General features: G+C 38.2%; 1 long non-coding RNA gene across 1 annotated transcript; it reads left to right on the plus strand.

Annotated features, from left to right (window-relative positions):
- Positions 1-2,254: 2,254 nt before the first annotated feature.
- LOC145534243 (uncharacterized) lies at positions 2,255-8,148 on the plus strand. The gene is made up of 3 exons (XR_014074375.1): positions 2,255-4,119; positions 5,052-5,111; positions 6,383-8,148. It is a non-coding gene; the product is annotated as an uncharacterized LOC145534243 (long non-coding RNA).
- Positions 8,149-8,408: the final 260 nt, after the last annotated feature.

Raw genomic sequence — 8,408 nt, forward strand, 5'->3', positions numbered from 1 at the left:
CTATTTCTTGGGCTCCAAAATCACTTCAGATGGTGAGATGGTGGCTGCAGCCATGAAATTAAAAGATGCTTGCTCCTTGGAAGAAAAGCCATGACCAACCTATACAGCATATTAAAAAGCAGAGATTACTTTGCCAACAAAGCTCCATCTAGTCAAAGCTATGGTTTTTCCAGTAGTCATGTATGGATGTGAAAGTTGGAATATAAAGAAAGTTGAGTGCCGAAGAATTGATGCTTTTGAACTGTGGTGTTGGAGAAGACTCTTGAAAGTCCCTTGTACTGTAAGGAGATCCAACCAGTCCATCCTAAAGGACATCAGTCCTGAATATTCTTTGGAAGGACTGATGTTGAAGCTGAAACTCCAATACTTTGGCCACCTGATGCAAAGAATGGACTCATTTGAAAAGACCCTGATGTTGGGAAAGATTGAAGACAGGAGGAGAAGTGGATGGCAGAGGATGAGATTGTTGGATGGCATCACTGACTTGATGAGCATCAGTCTGAGCAAGCTCGGGGAGTTGGTAATGGACTGGGAAGCCTGGAGTCCTTAGTCCATGGGATCACAATGTGTGGGACCTAACTGAGCAGCTGAACTGAACCACTAGCGCCACTTGGGAAGCCCACGTATCCTTTAGCTTATTCATTTTACCCATAGTAGTTCATAGTAGTTTGTGTCTGTTAATCTCCTACCCCATCATGCCCCTCCCCCTTCCATATTCGTATTGTAATTTTGAATTTGATTTGTGAATTTGTTTCTGTTTTGTTGTATTCATTCAATTTTCATTTGTTTTAATTGTTAGATTCCACATACAAGCCATATATATATATATATATATATATATATATAATTTTAAGTTTTACTTTTTGACCGCACTGTGTGGCATGCAGCTTCCTAGTTCCCCAATCAGGGATCAAACTCACATCCCCCACATTGGAAGTGCATAGTCTAACCATTAGACTGCTAGGAATGTCCTCAGGCTATAATTTTAAGTGAAAAAAAAAAAAAGTGGAAGAAACATATATCTGTGACCTCTGTATTTCCAATAATCCTTTACACAAAAGTAAAATATAGAAATTTTAAGCCAGAGATTAAAGAGTTTCATTTCTTATAGAGTATGTGGAAGAACAGGGTTGACATAATAAATGGGATTAGTATAGAAAAGCAGTTAGTAACTCCTTTCTGCATATTTCTTTTGTATCATTTTGACATTTGAACAATGTTGATTTTCACATAATCAAAAAATAAATAATAAAATGATCAAGCAAAATTTGAGAGAATTCAAAATGGAACCAAAAAATATAATTTTAATCCAAATAACCTGACCATACCGAAGGGGATAAAGAACTAACCAAAATGATTTTTTAGTGTATTTTGATATATAATATAATGCCTCAGACTAAAAAGCTGTACACAAACATTATTCTCTCGTTAGAAAATTTGTTTTTCACAGTGCTATGGGCCAAAACATTTGGAAGTACTTTATGTGCATCAAAGGATTGGGAAAACAGTAAACATATTTATGTGGATGTTGAGAGAGAGCTTTTTCACAGTTGAAAAAGGAATTACAAATAAGTAGAGAGAGAACTAGAATGAATTCTCTGGGTTGGTATTAGATATATGAGGTATATTTTGTTTTTCAATACAAATATAAATAGCTATGGAAATACATAATATATATTTCCAAGGTCTGTACTTTAAGCTAATAATGCTCAAGTACAGTGAACACCTTTACCTATTCATGAAATCCTATCTATTGTGTGTGCTTAGTCACTAAGTCATGTCTGACTCTTTGTGACCCATGGACTGTAGTCTTCCAGACTCCTCTATCCATGAGGTTTCATAGGCAAGAATACTGGAGTGTGTTGCCATTTCCTTCTCCAGTGCATGAAAGGGAAAAGTGAAAGTGAAGTTGCTCAGTCGTGTCCGACTCTTAGAGACCCCATGGACTGTAGCCTACCAGGCTCCTCCATCCATGGGATTTTCCAGGCAAGAGTACAGGAGTGGGGTGCCATTGCCTTCTCCTTTCCTGATGACTAAGTAGTAAAGAATCTGCCTGCCAATGCAAGAGATGTGGAGAAGGAAATGGCAAACTGTTCCAGTATTCCTGCCTGGAAAATCCCATGGACAGAGGAGCTGTCAAATTACAGTCCATGAGGTCATAAAAGAGTCAGGCACAACTTAGTGACTAAACAATACCAATGCAACATCACATATACATTGCAATGTTTAAAAGGTCCTTTAGTGATTCTAATATGCAAGCCAAGTTTTTGAATTTGCCAGGGTTATAGAACTAGACAAAAACAGAACTGGGATTAATTTCAGGGCCCTTAGTGTATAATCCTGTACTTTAAAAATAATAGTAATGAGAAAAACAGTAAGACTGATAGGAAATAGTAAACCAAAATTTTTTTTTTCCTCTAACTTTACTCTTGTGAAGTCTAAATTTGATGGCTGCTGGTAGGTGGAAATGAGTTAGTTGCTAGTGGTAGAAACAGATCAAGAGGAAGATGACACCTTGAAGGAAGAAATGGGAGAAAGAAGAGGGCCCGTGGCCATCCTAATGAAAAGAGAAAATCAGATTGATGAAGTGGAATGTGCTGTGTGGACCTAAGGCAACTTATGTCAAGAAGCTATGGCAACTGTGATTGATTCATAGCGGGAAATGAAAAATGTTTCACATCTGGTTTGAGTGAGGATGCATTGGATCCAGCTATATGAGATAGAACTTGAGAATGGCCAAGATTCTCCACTGACAGTAGGGCTGGATCGTAAAGCAAATCCTTGGGCACTTGCCAGAGCATCATCTATGAGAATCATCAAAAACTACTACGTTAATTCAGGAATAAGGTGTCAATTACTTTGGGTTTTTACTCCAGTGTTTTTGCACTTAACTCTTTTATAGTTAGAAAAGATCTTAGTCCAGTCTTTTTGTAAAGTAGACAGCACTTTCAGATGAAAGCACAAAAACACTAACAAGTCTGTGCTATTTTTTGCAACACATATGGGCAAAGCCAGGTCTTTTGTGTAACCAAAGAACACTTGGCTTATTTCTATTTACAAGGAGAAAACTATTTATTTTCTCTAAAATTCAAAACTTTCAATATGTTTCCCAAGAAGTTATCTGGTTTAGCAAACAGCGACAGGAGAAGAGACAATAGAAAGTAAACAGAAGAGAATGCTATATCTGCCACACCCCTTCTACTTGGTCACAGAACACAAGAATCTTATACATATTTTCTAAATAAGAATGTGATAACTTCCAAGAGTTTCCAATCTGTAAGCCAAAATATGACTGGCAGTTTCTCAATCATTCTCTCAGATGTGCTGGAACTTTAATTTTATTTATTTTTAATAATTCAGTTTAATCTCTGCTCTGAGCCTTCTAATCCACTTGATCACAGAAGATATAGTCATATTTATTTCATTGCCCAAATTATCTTTCCAGGTTTAAACTCAGTCAGTTCAGGGATTTCTTTTCTTTTGCTTAGTCACTGAGGTGTCACCTAACCTGTCACACACCTTCAGAAGCAGGTGTGTGGCCCAAGTTATCAGTGTTTATCCATGTTCATATCCACTAGGGAGCCATCATTTCTTCTGGGTATTGAATGCCATCTCCCTTCAGTAGGCATTCCTGGAGACTTTCACTGCCTACCTGATTTCTGGGCCAGCTTCCTTGTTCCTTCCCACTGGACGTTTTCTCCATCAAGATTGTGGTCTTGCATGACATTCTCAGAGGTATGAAAAAGGTTGATTTCTTTCCTCATCCTCTTTTTGGAGTCCACAGGAACCAGGTACCTTTTTACACATTCTTGGTTCCAGTCAATACCACAGCTCAATGTCACAGTGGCACAGGGAATACGATGTGACTCCAGCCTCCCAGAATTCAAGCCAGAAAGCAGATGCTGGGTGCCCTCTGCTCTCAGATCCTGGAACACAACATTTACATTTATTCCTGGACCACAAACAGCATCATGTGTATCTCAAGAATATTCAACTTAAACTCTTTTTTTTCCAACTCATATATTCTCTTTCCGGTCAATGTGTTCATCGTCAGTTCCACAGCAGGCAAAATGAGCTCTCAGGCCACTGTAACTTCTCATTGAATATACTAATTATTAGGTAAAAAGTTTGAATTTTGTTTTCAAAAGCAAGGCTTTTACTTTCAAGTGTTCTTTCTTGCTAAAATGTGTATCAGAAAAATAAAAAGTCTGTTTTCTTTATATTTGCTGAAGTATTCTAGTTTCTAAAAATGAAATGGGAGTAAATGGACTGAGGGTAGCTGAGAATTAGGGAGACAGGATAGCATACAGGTAAGTACCAACCTGGTGTGTAATACAGTGTGAAAATGCAAAAGCTTACCTTCTACTCCAGTTCCTCCCCTAAGATCATAATTCTCATTAGTAAGGACTTGAGTGATAATGAGCAGAATATGCACACAGAGCCATCTAGAGAAGATTGGAGAACAGAGAAATAGCAGCGTAAAAGCTAAGCAGATTCATACTGGTGCACTGGACTGTGATCTGCAGGTTTGGCTATGATAGCAAGTAACGTCAAAGGAACTTTCCAGGTGGCGCTACTGGTAAAGAACCTGCCTGCCAGTGCAGGAGACATAAGAGACATGGGTTCGATCTCTAGGTCGGGAAGATTCCCTGGAGAAGGGCATAGCAACCCACTCCAGTATTCTTGCCTGTAGAATCCCATGGACAGAGGAGCCTGGCAGACTATAGTCCATAATATAAGTAGACACCAAGGGGGTTAAAGGCAGAGAACAGTACTGAGCCAGCCTAGAAGGCTGATGCCAGGACCATTCTTTATTTAAAAAAAAAAAGAAAAAAAATTCACAAACATTTTTTTTTTAGTAACAACTTTAATGAGATAAAGTCACATACTATACAATTTACCCATTTAAACAGGTCAATGGTTTCTACTATATTCAGAGAGTTGTCCAACCACCATCACCTTTAATTTTTTTAATTTTTTTTTTTTTTAGTTTTCCTGAAAGTTTTTTTATTTATAAAACTAACGATAACATCTAACGTGTTGATTTTCAGAGTTGGATGAAATATTGCATTGTTGATGCTGTATAAACACAGAAGTTATTTACATCACAAGTAAGCTTTAGGTGTTTTTTTAATCTTTTAATTTAATTTATTTATTTTAGTTAGGGGCTAGTTACTTTACAATATTGTAGCGGTTTTTGCCATACATTGACATGAATCGGCCATGGGTTTACACCTTTAATTTTAGAACATTGTCACAGCACAGAGAAAGAAAACTAGTGTCCTTTAGTCATCACCACAATCCTCTTAATCCCCAGTCTGAGGCAACCCCTAATATACTTTCAGTCTCCATGGTTTTGTCTATTGCTGTTGTTCAGTTGCTAAGTTGTGTCCAAATCTTTGCAACTCCATGGAGTGCATCACGCCAGACTCCTCTGCCCTCTCCACTATCTCCCAGAGCTTGCTTAAATTCATGTCCATTGAGTCAGTGATGCTATCTAACCATCTCATCCTCTGCCGCCTTCTTCTCCTTCCCCAGCATCAGGGTTTTTTCCAGTGAGTCGTCTCTTCATATCAGGGGGGCAACTATCGGAGCTTCAGCATAAGAACAGGATTTGTCTATTCTGGACAATTCAATGAATGGTATTATACACTAGGTGGCATCTTTCACTGAGCATAATGTTTTCAAGCTATATCCATGATATAGCTTGTAAAGGTAATTCATTCTTTTTTATTGTCAAATATTCCATTGTATGAATATACTATATTTGATTTTGATCATGAAATTTCTTATCAAGAAAACATTCAAGAATATATAAAAGGAGAAATAATATAATAATACCTACAGATTCATCACCCAGTTTCATTATTAGTATTAACTCATGGCTAATTTTAGTGGAAAGTGTCTGCCTGCCAATGCAAGAGATGCAAGAAATACTTGATCCCTGGGTCAGGAAGATACCTTGGAGTAGAAAATAGTAGGCCATTCCAGTATTATTGCCTAGAAGTTTCCATGGACAGAGCAGCCTGACAGGCTACACTCCATGGGGTTTGCAAAGAGTCAGACAAGAATAAGCGACTGAACACACATACTTTCTCCATCATTTTCCCTTCCCTGCTTAATTTTAACATGTTTTCCCATAGAGAGTTTAGTATAGACTCATATACCTATGTATATATAGGAATAATTTTTATTGCACATACAGTTTGTATTCCTTAAAATCATCAAATACCAAAAAGTGCTATATGTTCTATATTTGTGTTCCTTCATATCTAGTTTATTTGAATCAGAATACAAAATAGATCTCTTAAGTTCCTTGACTCTCTCTTTTTCATAGAAATTTCTTCCTCTTTTTTAAAACTTCTTGTCATCTGTCTTAAAGATAGGACACTGAAAGATGAACTCCCCAGGTCAGTAGGTGCCCAATATGCTACTGGATATCAGTGGAGAAATAACTACAGAAAGAAGGAACAGACGGAGCCAAAGCAAAAACAACACACAGTTGTGGATATGACAGGTGATGGTAGCAAGGTCCGATGCTGTAAAGAGCAATACTGCACAGGAACCTGGAATTTTAGGTCCGTGAATAAAGTCAAACTGAAGTGGTCAAACAGGAGATGGCAAGAGTGAACGCTGACATTTTAGGAATCAGCGAACTAAAATGCACTGGAATGGGTGAATTTAACTCAGATGACCATTATATCTACTACTGTGGGCAAGAATCCCTTAGAAGAAATGGAGTAGACATCATAGTCAACAAAGAGACCGAAATGTAGTACTTGGATGCAATCTCAAAAACAATACAATGATCTCTGTTTGTTTCCAAGGCAAACCATTCAATATCATGTTAATCCAAGTCTATGCCCCAACAAGAAATGCTGAAAAAGCTGAAGTTGAACAGTTCTATGAAGACATACAAGACATTCTAGAACTAACAGCCAAAACAGATGTCTTTTTCATTATAAGGGACTGGAATGCAAAAGTAGGAAGTGAAAGGTTGTTGCTGGACCACGAAAAGATGGCCGGGATTCTTGGCCTCCAGAGGAGAGGAATTCAATCTGGGGCCAGAGATGAGGCTTGATCGCTCAGAGCTTTTGTGCAATAGCATTTATTAAAATATAAAAGGGATAGAGAAAACTTCTGACATAGACGTCAGAAGGGGGCAGAAAGAGTACCCCCTTGCTGGTGTTAGCAATGGAATTATATACTTTCTAATTAATTATTACACCGAATCAAAAGAATGTCTGGAAGTTGTAAAGACCTCAGCAGACCCACTCCCATTTTTACACTTTAGGATAACAGGATTAGCATTTGACAATAGAAAGATCCTCCAGACCCACTCCCATAATATACATTCTAAGATACCAGGATTAGTCAGAAGGTTTTCAGGAAGAAGAAGCTGTCCTCTAGCTGGATACATTCTTGTTGTATAATCCCTAGTACAGAGCTTAAACTGAGTTGTGTATTTGACGAAGACTAAGGAATGCAGAGGGAAAAAAAAGTTTGTCCTTTTTCTCCTCCTTGGGAATTCCAGACCCCTCTCTCCGTGGGGACCCCTAGACTTCTTATCAACCTGCCTAGGAAATGACTCTATCAGAAGTCAAGAAACACCCAGAGTAATAGGCAAATTTGGCCTTGGAGTACAGAATGAAGCAGGGCAAAGGCTAATAGAGTTCTGCCAGGAGAGTCAACTGGTCATAGCAAACACCCTCTTCCAACAACGCAAGAGAAGACTCCATGTGGACATCACCATTGGCCAACACCAAAATCAGATTGATTGTATTCTTTGCAGACAAATATGGAGAAGCTCTATACAGTCAGCAAAAACAAGACCAGGAGCTGACTGTGACTCAGATCATGAACTCCTTATTGCCAAATTGAGACTTAAGTTGAAGAAAGTAAGGAAAACCACTAGACCATTTAGGTATGACCTAAATCAAATCCCTAATGACTATTCAGTGGAAGTGAGAAATAGATTTAAGGGACTAGATCTGATAGACAGAGCGCCTGATGAACTTTGAATGGAGGTTCATGACATTGTACAGGAGACAGGGATCAAGACCATTGCCAAGAAAAAGAAATGCAAAAAAGCAAAACGGCTGTCTGAGGAGGCCTTACACATAGCTGTGAAAAGAAGAGAATCAAAAAGCAAAGGAGAAAAGGAAAGATATTCCCATTTGAATGCAGAGTTCCAAAGAATAGCAAGGAGAGATAAGAAAGCCTTCCTCAATCGTCAGTGCAAAGAAATAGAGGAAAACAACAGATTGGGAAAGACTAGAGATCTCTTCAAGAGAATTAGAGATACCAACCATACATTTCATGCAAAGATGGGCTCAACAAAGGACAAAAATGGTATGGACCTAACAGAAGCAGTAGATATTGAAAAGAGGTGGCAAGAATACACAGAA

The sequence above is a fragment of the Giraffa tippelskirchi genome, chromosome 14 (genome assembly GCF_054371585.1).
Source record: "Giraffa tippelskirchi isolate mGirTip1 chromosome 14, T2T-mGirTip1v1.2.pri, whole genome shotgun sequence".
In the NCBI taxonomy this organism is placed as follows: Eukaryota; Metazoa; Chordata; class Mammalia; order Artiodactyla; family Giraffidae; genus Giraffa; species Giraffa tippelskirchi.